This window comes from Pantherophis guttatus, chromosome 8, assembly GCF_059756535.1.
Source record: "Pantherophis guttatus breed Tessera chromosome 8, ASM5975653v1, whole genome shotgun sequence".
Classification (NCBI taxonomy): Eukaryota; Metazoa; Chordata; class Lepidosauria; order Squamata; family Colubridae; genus Pantherophis; species Pantherophis guttatus.
Window position 1 is genome coordinate 26,578,498 of NC_142070.1, and position 22,433 is coordinate 26,600,930.

Consider the following 22,433-nt stretch of genomic DNA (forward strand, 5'->3'; position numbering starts at 1 on the left):
TCAATAAAATGGCAACCATCATATTAACTGTATGTGTAAAATTATCCTCATCTTTGTCCTCCTCCTCCATCCCTTTCTCCCCATAGGGTAGGAGATGACAAGGCTGAATCCAAGGGAGGGGTCAAATGCATCATCAGTCTCGAGTCCCATCATGCCCATAAGAGATCTAAGTCCAGCCCACCTTGAATTCCATTAACTTTTATCTACCGCCAATTTATTTTGACCTTTAATAGTCCAGATTCTTGTAGAGCAGGGATCCCCAAACCCCAGGCAGTGGCCCACTACCAGGTCGTGGCCTATTCATGACCAGGCCACACGAGCGGTGAGCCAGCATGCATGTGCATGCACAGCTCAAATCACATGAGTGGTTCGAATGAGGACACCCATGCACAGCTCAAATTGCGTGAGTGGCAGACTGGTGCGCACGTGCATGCCTGCACAGTTCAACTAGTTGTTTGTGCATGTACATGTGCATGCACACCAGCCTGCCACTTGCGTGGCCTGTTTCCCTTGTCCCCTCCCAGCCGGGCCACCAAGCCGCAAAAGTTGTAAAGAGCTTAAACTTGCAAAAAACCTTTACATTCATTCGAACGGCCTGGATTTCTTGATTTCCCCTGCGCTTGACACATAGTTTGAACAATTCAAGGTAGCATAGATAGGGCTTCTGCCTCTTATTTCGCAGAGAACAATACTGTTATTATTACTACACTTGCAGAGCTTGGACCAGGACAGCTTAATTCAGCTACATTGCAGAAGCTACATAGAAAGGGACAGCTTCAGAAATCACCCATGAAATGGTACCATGAAATCCATAAGGAATGAGATAGTTTGTATATAATATATTTACATAATGGAAGTTTAGAATATTTAACATTCACCTGCTGAATTTACACCTGTCCCACAGTTCCCTCACAGTGGCTTTTCAAATAAGTGCTGAAGCAATGGAAAATCTGTAGGAAGAAGGTAGACATTCCTTCACATTCCGTACTACTTCTGCCAATAGAAGTATACAGGTAGTCTTCAATTTACAACCACTTGTTTAGTGACCATTCAAAGTTACAGTGGCACTGAAAAAAGGGACTTTTCACACTTAACAACTATCGCAGCATCCCCATGGTCACCTGATCAAAATTTAGCAACTGGCATCAGGGGTGGGTTCTACTTACCTTTACTAGCGGTTTGCAACGGGCTCACGCATGTGCCTTGCTTCTGCACATGCGCAGACCACCAATGACGACATCTTATAAATTTTATACAAATTTTATAAAGAAATAAAGAAATAAAGAAATAAATCTGGGGCAGTGGGCGGGGCCTCCCACCGGTTTTACTACTGGTTTTTGCAAATTGGTCCAAACCGGGGGCAACCCACCACTGACTGGCATGTATATTTATGACAACTGCAGTATGGCCAAACGGGAACCCAGATTCAGTTAACAGCTGTGCTACTAACTTACAACAACTGCAGTGATTCATTTAACAACTGGTGGCAAAAAACGTTGCAAAATGGAGCAAAATTCACTTAACAACTTTTTTGCTTAGCAATGGAAATTTTAGGGTCAAATGTGGTTGTAAATCGAGGACTATCTGTACTGTATAACTGGATTCCATTGCTCATCTCCAGCGACTTTGAAGAATACCTTTTCTTCTCAGTTCACTGCATGCACTAATGTTTTCCTTTCTCGTTTTAAATGCACCCCTCTCCTCAAGGACCACCCTATTTCCATTTCCATTATTAAACAACTGCTACAGATTTTAAGACCCCAGAGAGAATACAGCACTGAAGGGTTTTACACAATACTGCAGAGGTCCTGGAGAAATAAAAGGAGAGTCTCGGATTTCTGCAGGTGGCTGGGCCTGTTGCTGCCAATGTTACATGACTGGCACAGTAGGAAAACATTTGTAATTGGACGCAGGTTTGAAATAATATGCTGCAGAAAGAGAAAACAAGGTTTCAGGCACAATAGGCTGCATCTACAAAACACCTTGGAGTATAAAATTTCAATGCAAACAGGCTACTGATTATCATCGAAAATCTTTGGCAGAGGTGGTCTTTGCCAACTTAATGTTCTCCATATCTCCTGGACAACTCTAATAATCCCTAAATAATTTGGTTGGGGAATTATAGGAAGTTCTTTGGCATATCTGGAGGGCACCAGCCTGGAAAAGGCTAAAGGAAGTCGTAGGTTGCTGCTTGTATCACCTTTTCCAGTTGTGGCTTAAAATGGCCAGTAAACTTTAAAGGGGTTAATCTGAATTCTGGAGTAGATAGTTGCTGAATTGCAACTGTGTTAGATTCATCAGGAAAAGTGTAAACATTGTACTACAGATAGAAGATATTTTAAAACTTGATGGCTGAAACCCTAAAATACTTCTGTTTATTCATTCAGGAAGTTTTCGACAGACAACCAAAATTGACCCCAAAATTTCTGTTGCTAAGCGAGCTAGTTGCTGAGTTTTGCCCCGTTTTATGACCTTTCTTGCCACAGTTGTTAAGTGAATCACTGTGGGACACTGCAACCATCGTAAGTACATGCCAGTTGCCAAGCATCTGAATTTTGATCATGTGACCATGGGGATGCTGCAATGGTCATAAATGGGAGAAACAGTCATAAGGCACTTTTTTCAGTGCTGTTGTAATTTCGATCAGTCATTAAATGAACTGTTGTAAATCGAGGATTATTCTAGAGAAGATTTTTTTTCCAGCTGGCATGAGATCTGACAGTAGATTAGCCGAGATTGTTCTAGATAACATATTATTATTGTTGATCACACAGTCAGTCAGATTTTAAGCTGAAATTGGCATTTTTGTTCACTTATCAAGTCCTTCCCAAGGTTCTAGGACAGGCAAATGTTATTTCATGGTGTTAAAAGTTATCCTTGCAGTACGTAAACTGTTCCAAGTAAAGCTGCCTTTCCCAATTGACTGATGGCGAGTTTGCTGATGGTATTCAAGGGGTGCTCCAGATGTTTTCTCAACACAGTTTTTGTTAGGAAATGATAATTTACTAACTTATTGGGTTGGCAATATATAAACCTCAATATAGCATTAAGACTATATTGCTGTATTGCATCTTACTGTGTCCTGATTGGTTAGCTCTGTAGCCAATGTCCTTAAGAGGGAGCTTGAAACATGGTTTATTTCTCTCTGCTACTCTCTGCTACTCTCTATTGCTCTGTGCTGATCATTACTGTTATTTGCTGTGTTTGCTACTGTTTGCAACTGTTTATTGTGTATGACTACAACAACTGGTAAGAAGACTTTGTTATTGGAATATCCCTGGACTATTGTTTTACTATCTACTGCTTTATCTGTGTATAACCTGGACTGTTTCTTGGACTGTGCCTTATTACTATTTTCCTAAAAGTAAACACAACTCAGTGTATCTGTGTGTTGACTGTGATTATTTGCAACTGCTCTCAGTTGCTTTCATGTGCACATGCTTGTTACTCTAGGGTTGCTCTGCTAATTCTTCAACAGTTTTCTATGGAGTTTCTCAGTCATCCATGTCATGGTTGTCCCAAAGATGCTTTTTTCAAGAGGCATCTAGACTTCCTTGTTTTTCTTTCAAGACGTTTCATTTCTCATGCAAAAAGCTTCTTCAAGCTCTGAAGATTTGAAAAAGCTTCTTGAAAAGACACCTTTGGGATGTCTTGCCACTATTATTCCGCTTTTATTTGCAGGTCTTTGTATTCTGTGATTTTTCTCCAATTCTATTCTGTTGTGTCCTGTTACTGCCATGTTCACTATCCAGACTTCTTGTCTTTGTTACTGCCGATGTTAAGTATGGGGTGTTACGTTACAGATGCTTCTCTGTTTGAATTCAAGAGCTCTTTAGCGTCTTCATTTTCTATTTACTATGATTCTTTTGTGGTTTCACCAGTTCTTGCTTGCAGGCAAAAGGTACTTGTTGCAGCTATTCCAACACCGTCATTGTTGCTACTTTGTCATGCCATTTTTGTAGTCAATCTGTGCAATCTTCTTGTGGCTTCTAACTAGTGGTCCACTGTTTCTTTAACCATTTTTCAGCTTTCTGTTGTTGTCTTCTCAATTCTGGCCTTACATGCATTTGTTCTTAAGGCTTGGTCTTTGTGCAGCCAGAATTAGCCCCTCTGTCTCTTTCATCAATGTTCCTGCTCTTAAACATTGTCAGCTTTTGTTGTTATCTGCTTTGCCTGCATTTTTTATGTACTGATTATATATTACTTTGTTTTGTCATATCTCTTTTTTGTTCTTCATTTGGTCTTTTTCTTATAGGCCACTTTGGTCATTCAGTAAGCCTTCATGATCTACTAGCCTCGGTGTATCTTCTTCACTATCATTCAGATATTCTTCCAATGCCTTTTTTCCCCCTTTAACTGTCCAGTGTACTTGCAAGATTCCATACCTACCCATTTTCCACAGTAAGTAAGAGTGCCAATAATGTTGTGTGAATGAAGGACATGATACATTGTTATATTTTTCTTGTCTTAATATATAGGGCTTTATGTTCTGCTGGGGTCCAGTCCATTATTCCAGCTGTTGCATCCCCCAGGTGTAAAATGCTTGATGGTATATCCCCACTGAGTTTGGATTTTAAGATCTTCAAGATGAATTCACCTTTTATCTTCTTGGCCTCAAAGTGCTTCATGTTTTCAGTTTCAAGGATGCCAATTATCCTAGTGATCGTCTATTATTATTATTACTACTCCCATTTTTGCTTCTTTTCTTCAGAACCCGAGGACATTGCCAATCAGTGAACTATGCTGCACTATTTCAGTTTTCTAACATCATTCTATAGCATCCATCTTGGCCATAGAAACAGCTTCATAAAAAAATAGGAAGCCAGAAACAGCTACTTTCCATAATGCCAGTTTCATTATTTGCTACGGCAGGAAATCTGGAGAATGGCACAGCAGATTAGAAAGGGGTCAATATACAGACCAATAATAAAGAAAGTAACAGTGCAAACTATTGTACAATATGCTTAATTTCACATGCAAGCAAAATAATGTTTAGGATCATCCACTGGAGATCAGAGCCTTCCATGGAAAGAGAAATGTTCAAACTAATGTTAGAAGTGCCAAGGAAATGAGACAGAACAGAACAGAACAGAACAGAATTCTTTATTGGCCAAGTGTGATTGGACACACAAGAAATTTGTCTTTGGTGCATATGCTCTCAGTGTACATAAAAAGACAAGATACATTCATCAAGAATCATAAGGTACAACACTTAATGATAGTCATAGGGTACAAATAAGCAATCAAATCATACTAGGAAGCAATCAATATAAATTATATAGATACAAGCAACAAAGTTACAGTCATATAATCGTAAGTGGGAGGAGATGGGTGATAGGAACTATGAGAAGATTAATAGTAATGCAGACTTAGTGAATAGTTTGACAGTGTAGAGGGAAGTATTTGTTTAGCAGGGTGATGCATGCTGGATAATTAAGAAAATCAAAGAATACCAAAAAGTAGTCCATTGATTATAGAAAAACTTTCAATTGATGTGACACATCAAGCTGTGGAATACGCTTAGAAAAATGAGAATCCCTGAACATATTTTCATTCCAGATGAAACCTATTCACAAAATCAGGAAGCTACAGTCAAAAGGCTGCATACTCTCCCCTTATTTATTCAAAACTGTATGCCCTCCTTTTACTTATTCAACCTGTATACTAAATATATACGGAGAGAAGCTGGATTGGAAGATGAGCATATTTTAAAATCAGAGGAAGCATCAATAACTTGTGCTTTACTGACAATGCTACTTTGATAGCTGAAAATGTAAATGACCTGCAAGCTCTAATAATGAAAGTCAAGGCTCACAATGAGAAAATGGGATTAAGTTTATTTAAAAGAAACCAAATTAATAACCACAACATTAGAATTGATAACGAAGATACAGCCTTTTGGAATGTATTATAAACAATAAAGGAACCATCAGACAATTCATACACTGCAGATTAGCACTTGCTAGAGTAGCCATGAAGGCCTTGTGAAAGGTTAAGATGCCAGGATATGTCTATACCAGTGGTTCCCACACCTCACAGGGGGGAGATTTGATTTTTAATGGGGCAATTGGAACCTTGTTTAAACCAAGTTAATGGCCTTTTAGGCTTCCTCCACGTGGTTGTTTATATTTGTGTGTGTGTGTGTGTGTGTGTGTTGTTGTTGTTGTTTTCCTTGCCTTTTTTTGTGTATTATGTTTCTTTTTGTACTGTGTATTTTAATCTTTGGAAATTTAATAAATTTTTTTTTTTAAAAAAGCAGTTCACTTTTCGAATAGTAAGAATTATATGTCACCCGGGGGGGAGGGGCATCAGGATTTTAGAGATGCTTAGGTGGGGCATGGCCAAAAAAAGGTTGGGAACCACTGGTCTATACCTACAAAGATCAGAAGCAGATAATGGTTTTCCTGTGTCACTCTACGGAAGCAAAAGTTGGACTTCAAAGTCACAGCACAGAAAACCCCATTGATGCTTTTGAACTTTGGAACTGGAGAAGACTTCAGAGAATACTATGAGTGGACACTCCAAGATTTCACTGAAGGCACAAATGGCCAGGCTTACATTATCATAGCTCACACACATTATGTGAAAGCCCTGCTCTCTGGAGAAGTCCACAGCACTGGGAAAGAAAGTGAAGAAGAGGACAAGCAGAAACAAGGTGAATGGATTCACTTATAGTAGCAATGAGTACACAATTGGAAGATCTGAAGGACCAGGATGGTGACAAATCATCCTTGAGAAAATCTATCTATGTGGTTCTTAAGAGTCAACACTGATTTGATCACATATACCGTAATCTCTCTCTCTCTGTCTTTCTTATCCAGCCATCCAGCCATCAATCCACCCACTTCAATTCCCTTAGAATTGTTGTATAAAAAAATAACTCATTTCTAGTGCTTTTGGCCACTTAATATTTACATACTGCATTAATGAATAGTTTCCAATATATTCCCTCTCTATGAACTGTAAAATGAACTCCCCGGCTACCATCATAGGATGTCCACACTGTTTCAATAATTTTATAGGTGCTGCATCATAACTAGCATTGCAAAATATTGCATTGCTCTATTTTTTTCTATAATTAAATTGTTTATTCATGAAATTGATCCAACTTCATACTTTAAAATATTTAAAGGATGCTGAGGAAGAGAACAGTTCGTTCCACTTGGCTAGCCTATTATCCCAGGAAAGCAAAAATCATTCATGCATACAACTGCCTTCATAGATTTCAAGTTGCAAACATGAGACCCCAAACTTTAAACTGCATCCTTGTTAAATAACCTTGCTATTTAAATTAAGAAATCTCTTCTAAAAATCACAGTCCCACTTCTATTCAATCAAGATCATGTCAGATACTAACACCCCTCTCATAAAGTAGTACCACACTCGGAATACTGTGGTCTTGCAGTATTGAGCAGTTTTGGTCACCACACTATAAAAAAGAAGTTGAGACTCTAAAAAAAGTGTGCAGAGAAGAGCAACCAAGATGATTAGGGGACTGGAGGCTAACACATACGATGAACGGTTAGGACATAGCTAGTCTAGTGAAGAGAAGGTCCAGGGGAGACATGATAGCAGTGTTCCAATATTTGAGGCCTGTCACAGAGAGGAGGGGGATCAACCTATTTTCCAAAGCACTTGAAGTCCAGACTAGGAATAATGGATATAAACTGATCAAGGAGAGATTCAATGTAGAAATAAGGAGAAATTTTCTGACAGTGAGAACAATCAACCAATGGAACAGCTTGCCTTCCGACGTTGTGGGAACTTCATCACTGGAAGCTTTCAAGAAGAGACTGGACTGTCATCTGTCAGAAATGGTGTAGTGTCTCCTGCTTGGGCGAGGGGTTGGACTAGATGACCTACATTACAAGGTCCCTTCTAACTCTGTTATTTTGTTATTTACTACAATTGTTTAGGAACAATTTTGAGCCTGAAATAAGGGATATGAATAATCGCAATAAATAAATAAATGCCACAATAAACAACAAGACCACAACCAAACAGTAAAATGAAACACAGAATGCACTTCCATTGTTATAAGATTTTTTTCAAGGTATTTAAAAGTTAAAACTGCAACCAAAGCCAAGTTTCAAAGCAAACTGCCATAGGCTAAAGTAATAGATCTTAAATACCATGATGCCTAACATGTTCAAATAACAATTCTTTCTTTTTACAAACATGAACTTGAAAGCCTATATTTTGTGGCTTTTAATTTGTTTTAAATCACATTTTAGGACTTTATAAGTTCCTGATAGGTACTCTTCACCCTACGTAATCAAATAAAACTTTGTATTGCTAAGCCTAAACCGTGATTATTTAATGTTTTGTACTCTGCTGGTAAATGTAGTGCTTCTTGATTCCTTATATACCAGCAATAAAGAAAAACCAAAACAAATAGTATTGATTTTACTGCTATATTGAGTTTCTCTGCACTTAAAATTCTACTTTCAAGTAGGTAACATGAACATTAGAGGGCATAGAGTAAAAACATGTAATGATTATTGAAAATATATAGTCGTCCATGGTTCCTATTCATTAAAGATGATTCCATAACTTCACCCTCCCTTAACAAGCTAAATAGAAATATTAAGTCCTTGAAACTAGACTGAATCATAATTAGGGTTCATGGAATGGCACTTCTTGTGGCATAATAAATCAAGTTTATCTATTAGAATAATATGAATCTTCTCTGGAATGCAGGTTTTCTAAAAAAATATTCTCAATCAAGCATCGTATTTTGATTTATAAGAATAATAAATTGTATTATCTTCTATGGAATCAAATCAAAACTTCAAGAAGTAAGAATTCATTTTGGGTTGCTAGTTTACTTAATACTGCATTAATACTGCATTAAATTTTAGAGAATGAATTGGTAAATCTCAACACTGTACAAATACAAATGTGAAGATATCTATCACACAAGCTATTTTTTACAGTAAGTTGGTTTCAAAGGGATTAAAACATATTATTATTGTGGTTTCTTTTCAGGGCCATGCAGTTTAGACTATTGTCCACAATCTTTGACAAGAGAATAGACAATCAACTGTCTCTTAGGTCTATGGAGATTCTCAGTCATCCAGGTCATGGTTGTCCCAAATGTGCTTTTTCAAGAGGCAACTGGATTTTTTGGTTTTTCTTTGAAGACTTTCGCTTCTTATCCAAAGAAGCACTCCCCTGAACTGAAGAAGCTTCTTGGATAGAAAGTGAAACATCTTCAAAGAAAAACCATAAAGTCCAGTTGCCTCTTGAAAAAGCACCTTTCGGACAGCTGTCTCTTATACAGATTGCAATCTTCTTCAAAGCAAAATCATGTCCCAAGTAGGATCTTCCTAAGCATAACATAAGCATAACATAAGCAGAATTACTCAACCCAGGAGTGGTAAAAAAAAGCAATGAGGATGTGATAAAGCTCTATTGTTATTGTCCCTGATGTTTATTTTCTTTATGCTTACTCAATACTCCTGTGTGTTTTGCACAACACTTTGAACAGAGTTTCTTCTAAATGAGAAGTAATTCTATGTCATCTTCTGATCTGCTCAGAATCTTACCTTTCTTTTTTTAAAAAAGCAATTCATGTTCTGAACAATCGTATCTCCTTCACCACTGTTTTGCATGTGACAACTTAAAGTTAGAAAGGAATGTTTACCTTTGGTTGTTCCTTTTTAAATATATAAAGGATGATTGTAATTATAGCCATTGAGATTGAGCTAACTCATTATGGAGAGGGGACTGATTTCCTTAGTCACAAGGTTCGGAGTCAGGAATTGACACTATTGAATTTATCTTCATCAGTTCTTGTTTTTTATCCTTTTTATTTGACAATAAAATGTGTAAGATCTAGTACCCCTATCTATTTCACTCCCCTGGGTTAAGAATGAGAATGCCAAACAAGGGGATAGGTAATGATAGCAAGAACTAGTAAGCTGCTACATCAAGACAAAGTACAGTGAGAGTGTCTCAATTCAAAGAGTAGACCAATCAAAAACAGGTACACCATACTTATTTTTACATAAGCTAGACTTGCTTACATTATTCAAGAACTGCTCCTGTCCTCGAATGACACCAAAATTTTGCTGCTGAATTTGGTGACATCTGATGGGTACAGAACAGGAGCATCAGGATTTCATATAGACCATGGATACTTTATCCCAGATTATCCCTCTCTATCACTCCTGACCACACATAAGGGATGACTGAATGTTTATCCATAAAATGAACATTATACATATTAAAAAAATCTATACATAATAACCTACCATGCTAGGCTTCTGGCCAAAATTTCTTTCCTAATATATAAGGAAAGAATTCATATATTCTTTCATATATAGGGAGTTCTCAGATCATACTATTCTATGCAAGCTAGCATTTCTCATTTGGAAGAATCTATTTCATTAAAGGCATGAAATATTACTTGAAAGTGGTGGCTTTATACAATATAAATCATGTTTGCAGGGTTTTATCTGCTGCGATCAGAAAACAGGTTTTAAAGCTTAGAAGTTTCATAGACATCACCCTTGTTGCTAACCAGGCTACATGTCCCATCTTCTTGTTTAAAAGAGTCTTTTACTTAAATAAATAGTCAGTTGGCATGCTGTAACGTACAGTATCAATCTTAATCCATCAACCTATCGATTTAAAGCAATGCCTTTTTCACAAAAATTCCATTAAGAAGAGAGCATCCTACGACTGTTGATTGTTTGATTAATGGATGTTTTTGGAGGGGCCATGCTCCATAGACCCCCCGAATATATCCCCAGCAAAAAGGTGCTTATCTACAATTCAAGACCCTACTCTGAAAATGATCTCAAAAAGTCACTTTAGAGAGTGGAAACCTGCCTGTAAATTTTGTACATAACTAAGAACAAAGACATAAAGGTAGAAACTCATCAAGTGACTGCCGAACAACCTGTTCACTAAAGACAGGTGGTCTACAAATACGTCTGCATATTCAGCAAGGATGTTTGTACTAAGGAACCTTTGTACATGCAACTTTGATGGTCTGGATACAAGCTCATAGGAGGAAAACAAAAACACATTTTATTTTATGAAGCCACTGTTAAAAAAAAAAAAAGCAAATGGCTGATTTGTCTAGACTAGAATTTCTTCAATAAATAAATCTGCAATTAGAATAAAGAGTAAAGTTGCAAGAGTAACATGCATTTCCAGCATGTTACTCAATGGAGAAGTATGACTTTTGACCTGAAAAAGATTTGGGAATATGATCTAAACTACTTAGTTACATTTTGATAGGGACATTCTTATCTGTAAGATTAAAATCTTTAGTTCGTATCAGCTTTGTGAACTCAACCTATTTCTAGACTTGTTACAAATAGTTTCTAGGTAAAGCATTTGCAAAGCAGAATGGGACAACTCACCACAGCCAATTCATCACTGTCAACTCGCTATGGCCAATTAGCTGCGGCCAACTCACCACAGGGCAACTCGTTATGGGACAATTCAACAATTCAATTTAATTACTTAAAATAGTTTTAAAATATTTTTTAATTTTTGTCATTCAGATTTTATTTCATCCCTCCTTTGGCATCCTTTCCTTAATGATTCTATTGGGCTATTTCTTTAATATTAGTGTAACTCTTGTCCCGTGGCAAGTTGTCCTGCGGTAAGGTGGCCGTGGTGAGTTGGCTGCCGCGAGTTGGCTGCTGTGAGTTGGCTGTGGCAAATTGGCCATGGCAAATTGTTGTAAACCCTTTGTAAAGTGCGGTGGTGATAAAAGTAGCAGCAGCAGCACAAACAAAAGAGGAGGAGGGATAGCAAAAAGAAAAAGTATAAAAGCAGAACGGAGAAAAACTCAGACACCCAATTATTGTACAGATAGGGCAATGTGGCAAAGGATGTAAACAAAACATAAAAGCTTTTTCAGTAACACTGCAATGGCATGAAGAGGAAGAAAGATATAAATATATACCTATATATAAACACAAGGGTGGTTGAGTGTTCACTATATTTCCTAATGTGACCTGACAGTTGGACTGATGGGGCTTCTAACTCAAAGCAGATGTTTAATTCAACTTCAAACATGATTAACTTAAAATAAAATAGTTAGAGGTTGCTACTTGCTGAATGTATCTGAATACTGCATGTTGCAATTATTAGATCCAAAAATATGAAGTACAGTAGAATTTCTTTTTAAAAATCCTTCTTATTGATACAAAGGTTACCCACAGTATAGGTATGAAGGTTTATTTTTTTATTTAGAAGACTTAAATAAACCAATTTTAAACACAATTTTGAGCAGTTCACTAACAATCAAAACAACAACTATAAAAACATAAACCAGGGGTCAAATGCTCCCGGTTCGGCCGAATCGGTAGCAATGGGGGCGTGAGGCTCCGCCACCCACCCAGTCATTACTCCCTGGTTTTAACTAAGAAGCAACCTTTTTTTTATCCTCTGGTCTGCATATGCACGTGACACGCGCATGGTGTGTGCACCCACACGGCGCTTGCACTTCCGAACTGGTTGGAAGGTAAGCAGATTTCACCCCTGACATAAACTACAAAATAATAATAATATTTTTTTCAAAAATCCGGTGCCCTAGTCATCTCCTTGAGATGCCTGCAAGCAGCTTGAAATGTCATCATTCTATCCCAGCACCTGGCTAAAATGCGAAGACTTGATGGTCTTCTGAAAGGCTAAAAAACTCTGCCAAATCTCCAGGGAGGGAAAATATTCCATACGGTGGGGACAGCCAGGGAAAAGGCACACTTCCAAAGTCCCATTAGATTTCAGGGAAAGGACTTGAAATGTTGTGCACTTGAACAAGTTCATAGCCAGAAATAGGGCAATTACTGACATACATTTTTTTTCCCATAATATTTTTATATGCAAATATCAAAACTCGTTGGTAGGGGTTTTTTTAAAAAAAAATTATTATTTTTTTGCCATCTGTCTAGTTTTCCAGGCTGTGAACACAGCAGGTGCTGCTTGGTTAGCGGAAGACTTTGTGGCTTTCATTTTCTTGAGAAGCTGTCTTCAACAAATGACAACAAAAGAACTGGGAAGCTGGTGAAACAATACTAAAATAACAATAAATCCATAAAACAAAAATAAAAACATCTGGAAAAGTAATTTCTAACATGCTGTTTACTGTCTTTTCCCCTTGTGATGAGAAATTAATTCATACATTTCTTTTTTTTTATTGCTTATGGTATACTTCAGAATTGATTGGCTGACAAGAAACTTTTTATGTAAAACAGAAAAAAAAAGGAACTTATGATCTATGGTTTTGAGGATTAGACAGGATAGACCGTAAAGGAGGAGAGTCATGCTATACAGCAACCATAGATTTATAGTTGTAGCAAGAAGTAAATTTATAGTTGTAGCTTTACTGCAGTTAAATAATCTTAGCTTTTTATTATTTATTTTTTTTACTTTATATCAGTTTGTATAAGATTTTATTTTCTTTTTTAATGTGTGTGTGTGTGTGTATTCTGTGTGTGTAATTGAAATTAGTACCGTATAAACAGCATTCTAACTTCCTGTTGGTTACCCTTTTGTCAGTTAGCTGTGGTGTTCTTTCTTTAATTCCAATGCATAATTAGGTTTACTGCAGTCTATTTCTGCAAGAACTTTAACCTTTTTTATGGTGGCTGCTTCTGCAGTTTAAACACAGTACTTTTAAATATCCGAATGGCTTCTAAAAATGTTGACCTGAATACATGAACCATCCACCACACACCACAGTTTCCAACACATGAGAAATGAATTAATAAGAAAAATCTGCAAGTATTGTGTGTAGCTTCTCATAAGCTCAACAAGCAGTAAATTTGTACAAGGGAGAAACGGCCTTAGAAAGCTTCCATGCCTTATTATAGATTCGGAATATAAAAACACATATTTAGATTTAAATATTTCAAGCTAGTTAGGTGTTAAATACTATAATATTCTGTATTATAATCTAAGATTATAGATTTCAGAACACTACAGCCTTTTAATTAACCCAGACTAGTCATACCACTGTCTTGGTGGGAAGTCAAAATCAGTAAGTTGATGGATGTCACCTCTTAAGGATATCGGATAGTTTTATCATACTGTATTGACTGAGGCTTCTAAATTTTAGAGAAGGGTACTATTGAATATAACCATGTAGATTTAGTAAACAACACGGCTAATATTAACAAGATGACAGATGTTCACAGACACAAAAGAGGCGAATCTTGCACTTAGACATCCCTTTCTCATCCAGTCTTGATACTTCTCTCTGGGCAGTTTATTCATGTCCTTACTGGCATTCAGTATTTTCAATAATGAAGAATGTATATAGTTTTTCTTTTTTCAAATATTTATATTCTATCAAACTAACTAAATCCATTACTTATGAATACTTATGAATACATGTACGTAACCCATATACAATTTGTGCAAACGGTATATGCATTTGTTTCAAATACACCCATGTTCCCTTCCACAAATATTGTTTGATCTAGCAAAACTAAGGCTCCTCTCTGTTCTCAAAGAATCATAGGGTTGGAAGGGATCTTAGAGGTCTTCTATCCCAATCCCCTGCTCAAGCCAAGAGACCTTATACCATCTTGGTCAAATAGTTGTCCAGTCTATTTTTGAAAACCTTCAGTGATGGGGGCACTCACAACTCCAGGAGCCAAGCTATTCCACTGAATAATTGTTCTTCCTAATACTCATATGTTAAACTCAATTAATGGCTATGAACTATTTACAACGAACAGATACTATTTTATGTATCAAAACTGATAAAATCTCAAATCCCTGGACATTTGGCCTACAAAAATGTCATGCTAGGTTTAAAGACCTGGACTATTTTAAAAACACTGTTTGGACTTCCTAAATTTTAGAGAAGAGAATAACTACTAATAACATTTTTTTATTAGCAAAGCACATATAGAACAAGTCTTTAAAATCAGTTTGATCAACAACTGAAGAGTTTCTTTTCATATATGCCCAGCTGCAATTTCATTTAAGAGTGCAAAGAAAATTAAATCTATTTCTAAGACTGCTTCATGTGTCTTCCTAAGCAAAAGAACAAAAGAAAGAACACCTAACAAAAGAATGAAAATTTGCTGATTTGCTTAAAATAAGTAAAGAAACTAGAATATTTTTGATATATTTTAGAAAAAGAACCTCCTTTAGTTTTAGAAAAATAGGGTAACTCACTTTGGGAAGATTACATGTGAGACACTTTAAAGAGGTGATCCTATATACCACAAATGTACCATTACACTACAATGAATAACTGTAGAATACAGAAATTAGAGTATTACAATTTTCCTGTAGCTGCCAGGAACACTATTCAGATTTAATTATTAGAAATAACTAATTTTAACTAACATTTGCAGCAGTACATTTAACACTATAGTTTTGGTTTTGACCTATAAAGCCCTTCATGACATGGGCCTGGGATATTTGCAGGACCACCTCCTACCGGCCTCCCACCGCCTAGTGCGCTCACATAGAGCTGCCCTCCTCCGGGTGCCATTGGCCAGACAATGTCGGCTGACGGCGCCCAGGATGAGGGTGTTCTCTGTGGCTGCACCGACCCTCTGGAACGAGTTACCCACCGAGCTCCGGACGGCCCCCGATCTCCGTTCCTTCCGCAAGGACCTGAAGACATGGCTCTTTAAGCAAACTGGCTGAGTCTGTTCTGGGAGTTTTAATTAATTGTGGGTTTTAAACTGAATTTTAATTGTTAATTTTAATCGTATTTATTATTGTTGTTTTTATTGTGATTTTATTGCTGTGAGCCGCCCCGAGTCCTTCAGGAGAAGGGCGGCATATAAATTTTAATAAACTTAAATTTAAACTTAAACTATCCAATAGCTAGTTCTAGACAATAAAGGCATATAATAAGTAAAGGGGGATGGAGGTACGCTACAAAGAGGAACAAACTCTCCTCAACATGAATGTAAAGTGGATGCTGACATACAGAATCACTTGAAGTACATAAATTGTCCACTCAAATTCTCAATGATTATGTGCGCAATTATTGCAGGTCTATGATTTCTTTTCAAAATGCACTCACACTGCCACTTAGTTACTGTAGCGCAGAGAAAGCACCCAGGGCTAGATAAATGCATGAAACACTTTTTCATCCTCTCCATATCATCTGTGACCCCAGACTGCCCTGACTGCCCTGTTGTTCCAGCTTTAAATGTGACCCTTATGCCTGACGATGCACAGCAGCTGGGCCATTGGCGGTAGTGGCAAAACTTTTGCTTACCTCACAAGGGGAAGCAAAGAACAGGGCAATAAGTTTTGACCCCCCTGACCTTCTATTTTCCACCAATTTGACTGCAAGGAAAGCCAAATCCAGGTTAAGAACAGAGCAGGTTCCCAATAATAGGGGGAAAAGAAACAAAATGATTAAATGAGTGTATAGTCTGGAAAAAGGCACCAGGACTGCACTGTGCATGACAAATACAAAAGAAGGGTGGTCTACATTAGTGGCTGGTTATTCATTGAGGAATATGGATATAATCTTGATGAAGGCATGCAAGAGAAGTTAAAGAAAATAAAAGACAACTCAGTCCTGGGGAAGGAGGAGCCGAGGTGGCGCAGTGGTTAGAGTGCAGTACTGCAGCTACTTCAGCTGACTGCTAGTTCAGCAGGTCAGCAGATCAAATCTCACTGGCTCAAGGTTGACTCGGTCTTCCATCCTTCCGAGGTGGGTAAAATGAGGACCCAGATTGCTGAGGGCAATATGCTAATGCTAATGCAATATGCTATATGCTAACTTTGTAAAGTTTGTAAACCGCTTAGAGAGGGCTGTAAAGCACTATGAAGCGGTCTAGAAGTCTAAACAAGAAGAAGAAGAAGAAGTTCAAAAGAATCCCACTTTGATATTGTTTGGTATAACATAGGCGGAGGGAAACTCCATTCTGTTATGATATCCTACAACAGCAATCAAGTAGTATTCCTGGAATCTTTGTGCTATCTCCTTCACAGCCTAGGTCAGTGATCACCAGCCAGTGGTCCGTGGACCACTGGTGGTCTGTGAGAAAATGTTGGTGGTCGGCAGAAAAATTATTTGCATTTTTTATATTGCACTAAATACTATTTATCTTTTTAAAAAATTCATATTAGTGGTCCGTGGGATTTAAAATTATGAATTTAGTGGTCCCTGAGGTCTGAAAGGTTGGTGACCCCTGGCCTAGGTTAACCTCAAGGGTTGACATCATAAACCATACTTTGTAATGCCAAAGCTTACTATTAGTTTTCATTGTTAATTGTGGTTGTTAATTGGCTTTTTGGATGCATGTAGTGGCCATTGTAGAGAAATGAGACACCGCACTAGAAAGGCTTTCAGTTTGCTTTTCTTATGTTTTGGTTCTGTAAACAAAAAAGTACTTTAAGTCAAGCTCAGTTCTTGGTGACTTCATAGTCATGTCCGAGAGGTCGAGATTTGGCAGTGGTATGCTTTGCTATTATCTTCTTCCAGGACTTTTTCAGCTTTGAAGTGGGATATTACAAATATCCCAGCTGATATTATTTCTGTCTCCCATCCAAATATTAAACTGGCCTAGCCCTGCTTAGTTTTTGACCCAGATGAGACCCAGATGTTGACATCCTGTTATACTCATTAAAATTACATAAAAGCTGAAGGCAGTATCAATGAATATATGCCAAAAACAGCAGCTGATTTGTAAATCCTTTCCTTCATTCACTCAAGGAATGTAAGGCACATAACGCCAAAACAGAAGGTGCAGCAAGCTGCAATATTCTTGGTTTGAATGAATGACCTTGACATTCAGTTTAAGGGAAAGATGAGTGCTTTGTAACTCATTCATGTAATAAAAACTGGGATTTCCTATTCTGAACTTATTATTATTAAAGTTTAACAGCGGTGTTTTTCTCCTCTGGTTTATTTAAGAACAAAAAGTGATAGTCAAGAATAGCCTTTTCTGCATCATATTATTCTATATTCCAGAACATTCTGCTAGGTACAAACTGTGTTTTCCTTGGAGACCAGCCTGGAGAAAGAATTACGTTCCATAATTAAGTGTATGTGTACAACAGCATGTGTTGTTGCATGTCTTTTCTTGTTGACAGCTAAACTGTAGGAACTTTGGAAGAGAAATGGGCCCTGTTCATTGCTGTCTGTTACACAGATGGAATAGATGGCTCTTTTTTTTCCCCCCGCCTCTTGTTGTAGGAGCTTTTAGGAAGTAGAGGAACATTTCCAGGACTCAAATCACAATGGCCAAACTAGGAAAACATGAGGTTTAAACGTATTTCAGGCAGTGGTGAAACCCAAATTTTTTTACTACCAGTTCTGTAGGCGTGGCTTGGTGGAGGTGGTGTGGCTTGGTGGGCGTGGCAGGGGAAGGATACTGCAAAATCTCCATTCCCACCCCACTCCAGGGGAAGCAAGAGGTGGTATTTGCCAGTTCTCTGAACTACTCAAAATTTCCCCTACCGGTTCTCCAGAACCTGTCAGAACCTGCTGCATTTCACCCCTGATTTCAGGGTAGCCTTCAGGAAGAGGAATGCAATATGCTTGATTGGATAACAGAATATGTGAGATCTTAGAATTTTAAATGATCATAGGTTGAATGAAGTTAACAACGTGAGATAATCTGCCAAGCAGGGTGTAGTTATACATAGAGCAGTGATGGTTAACCGAGTGCCGAAACTGGAGCGTATATGCGCACACGTGCACTGGAGCACCGGGACCCGGAAGAGAGCAGCTGGCTGGTACACATGTGGGTGCCAGCCAGCTGCTCTTCCAGGTTCCATCGCGCACATGCATGCGTGCGACGGAACCGGAAGAGCAGCTGGCGACGGCATGAGGGCTCTGCGTGCCACCTCTGGCATGCATGCCATCATGAACATAGAAAATACAGGTAATCCTCCACTTACGACCACAATTGAGCCCAAAATTTCTGTTGCTAAGTGAGATATTTGTAAAATGAGTTTTGCTCTGTTTTACAACTTTCCCTGCCACAGTTGCTAAGTGAATCACTGTAGTTGTTAAGCTAGTAACACCATTGTTTAATGAATCTGGCTTTCCTACTGACATTGCTTCTCAGAAGGTTGCAAAAGGGGATCACATGACCCCAGGACACTGGAACCGTCATAAATATGAGTCAGTTGCCAAACATCTGAATTTTGATCATGTGACTATAGGGATGCTGCAACAGTCGTAAGTGTGAAAAACAGTTGTAAGTCACTTTTTTCATTGTTGTAACTTTGAACGGTCACTAAATGAACTGTTGTAAATCGAGGACTACCTGTAATAACTTTATTCTATTCTACACAGCTTCTAGTGCTGTGTCCAGTTCTGGCCACCATACTCTAAAAAGGATTCCCAAATTGGAAGAGGGAAATGAAAGGAAACAGGCGACTAAAAATTGAAACAAAATGAGGAAACTGGAAATGCTCATCCCTAAGAAGGAAAGGCCAAGTGAAAATATGATGGCATTTTTCAAGTACCTTTGAGGGGCACCAGAGAAAACCACAACTTATTCTTTATTATCCCCAAGTAGAGACATAGAAAACAAGTCTTAAGTTACAATAAAGTGGTTTTTAAATCATTTTAAGTGACAAGAAAGCAGTTTTTAGTTCAGTGATGAGGAAAAAATTTCATGAATAAGAACAACTAAACAGCAGAATCAATTACCAAAGGAAATTATAGCATCCTATGAAGGAAATAACTTTGGCACATCTTTCTTTTGGATGCTTTAATTTGGAGTTTTATACTGAGTAGGCATTAGACTAAATAACTCCTTCCCATTGTTTTATTTTAATTTTCTTAGCAAATTCCTGCTCCTTTCAACCCCTCCTTCCATCCTGTACTGGGACAGGAATGAGACCACAGACATTGGTTCTAGTTTTGAGTCAAAGAAAAGCACATTTCATAAGAGCTAATAAACAAGGGAAAACAAGGACTATTTCAATCTGTTAAAGCTCCAAACCATCATAGACTGACTTTGCATTTATCGTGATCAATGTCTTGTATATCACATTGTGATAATTAAAAAATAAAGAACACAATGCCGGCATTAGCTTTTACTTAACCATTCAAAGAAAATTAAGAAGCTTCTTGTATTATATACCTTAAGCCCAAACAAACTGAAAGTCGACAAATGCAATGGTGAACAGCTTTGTTGTATACACACCCACATAGATACACACAAGCATAATGAAACTTCTTCAAAGGTAAGCATGTGTTTAGTTTACTCTTAGAGGAAGTACATCCTGTAGTGGTTTCCTTTTATAGCAGTAGCAATAGCACTTAAGACTTATATACCACTTCACAGGATTTTGCCGCCCTCTCTAAACGATTTACAGAATCAGCATATTGTCCCCAACAATCTGGGTCCTCATCAGTGGTGGGTTTCAAATTTTTTTACTACCGGTTCTGTGGGTGTGGCTTGGTGGGCGTGGCATGGTTTGGTGGGCGTGGCAGGGGAAGGATACTGCAAAATTCCCACTTCCTCCCGATCAGCTGGTACTTGGGAGGCAGAGAATAGATGGGGGTGGGGCCAGTCAGAATTTTTGCTACCGGTTCTCCGAACTACTCAAAATTTCTACTACCGGTTCTCCAGAACTAGTCATAACCTGTTGAAACCCACCTCTGGTCCTCATTTTACTGACTTTGGAAGGATGGAAGGCTGAGTCAACTTTGAGCTGGTGAGAATCGAACTGCTGGCAGTCGACAGAATTAGCATGCAATACTGCATTCTAACCACTGTGCCACCATGGCTCATGATCCACATCAATCATACCAGGAAGACAAAACTGAGTTGATATAGACAGCCTTTGCTTCTAAAACAACAGGGACAACCTCTTGTACACAAACTAAAATTTTTAGTTTTTTAGTTTTAGTTAGAAAAAACTAAAATGCAACATTGTTTTCATTCTTCCTATCCTTCTTGCATTATTACTGGAGAAACATTAAGACATTTCCCAAAGACAAGACAAGAGGTTTAATATGATAGACTTGCAGGGCCAGCGCAACGAGCAACATGTTGATATCGATGTAATATAATATAATGTTACATACATACACACACACACACACACATATATATATATACATATATATAGGTATATGGGAAAGTGTGTTAGTTATTATTTATTTGGGTTTAGGGATTCTATTTCTTTCATTTATTGAGTTATTGAGATGTATTTTGTGTTTCGGGAGAGCTGCACCTGGGAGGCTCATTCAATTTCATTGTACAGATGTTGTGCATTGACAATACAGGTTTAATTTGATTTGATTTGATGAGAAGAAATGAGGAGAGGGTGATACTGAAACAATAGCAGAAGTGGGTCCAAAAGATAGATAGATAGATAGATAGATAGAGAGAGAGAGAGAGAGAGAGAGAGAGAGAGAGAGAGAGAATAATTTAGAATATGATATGGATAGAATTTGCCTTTTCTGTTCAACAATATTGTGTGTTTGATTTGTAAACCATATTTAATGCATTAAGCCCATATAAATAATAAGGTATTACATCATCCCTATGTATTCTTATTTTTTTCCCCTTTCAAATTACAAATTAAACAGTACTGGTATCGGCATTGAAAGATACAAAACTTGACTGCAGTTTTACAAAAATTTTGAAAGAAAGTAAAGCATTGAAAAAGAAAGATTGATTTTCAAACTCAAGGCACCGAACCAACAAGGTTACAAACCAGAAGCACCTGAACATCACTCCCAATTATAAGTGTCCAGGAGTTATAAAAATCACTCAATGATATCTGAAGTTAACAAATTAGACTACAGAAGTGTAAACAGATTCACAATACTGCTTTATCCATTTTATTTCTAAAATAGCCTCTTAGACACTTAGTATTTCAGAATGGATGCCCTCAGGGTGACAAGAATCATAGGTTCTATTTCCTTTGCTTCATTAAAATTCTCTTTCATAACAAAAGCATCACAGAAAATGTTAGCAACATAAATATGCTCAAAAGTGAAAAGTTGTATAAAACAGTCTTAAAATGATGTCAAAGGATATTTAGATACACAACAAGCCTATCTTTTCAAAGTAAATGTTCCTAAGGGCACTAATCTGTATACTGACAAAATTCACAATGTTCTCAAACTCGTTCACACCTGAACTTTCATCATATTTCATAGCAATAACATATAAGGTAGCCCCTTCAAATCACAGATGGGAAAAATACTTCTATAGAGTATCTCAGATAAAAATATTTTTAAAATTCCAGCCATTCCTACATTAATCTGGGATTTATTGCACTTGGGTTAACCAAACAAAGTTTATGTACTGTTATGGCTATTTTACACTTAAGCATGTTCTAACAATGTAAATGAGCAACACATTCATAATTTATCACGTTTCATTTGTACCTTGACATTTCTTTAAGGAGTTCAGACTGATATATAAAACCCCCATTGGCTTTTCTTAAGAAATGGATTTACAGTAGGCTAATATTCTCTATGCCAAATATAAGGTCATGGATTTATGGCA

At 37.5% G+C, this 22,433-nt stretch overlaps 1 protein-coding gene across 16 annotated transcripts in view; it reads right to left on the reverse strand.

The window, feature by feature from the left end:
* Positions 1–22,433, reverse strand: part of CAMK2D (calcium/calmodulin dependent protein kinase II delta) — a 147,386-nt gene that overhangs the window by 119,751 nt on the left and 5,202 nt on the right. The window lies entirely within an intron of this gene.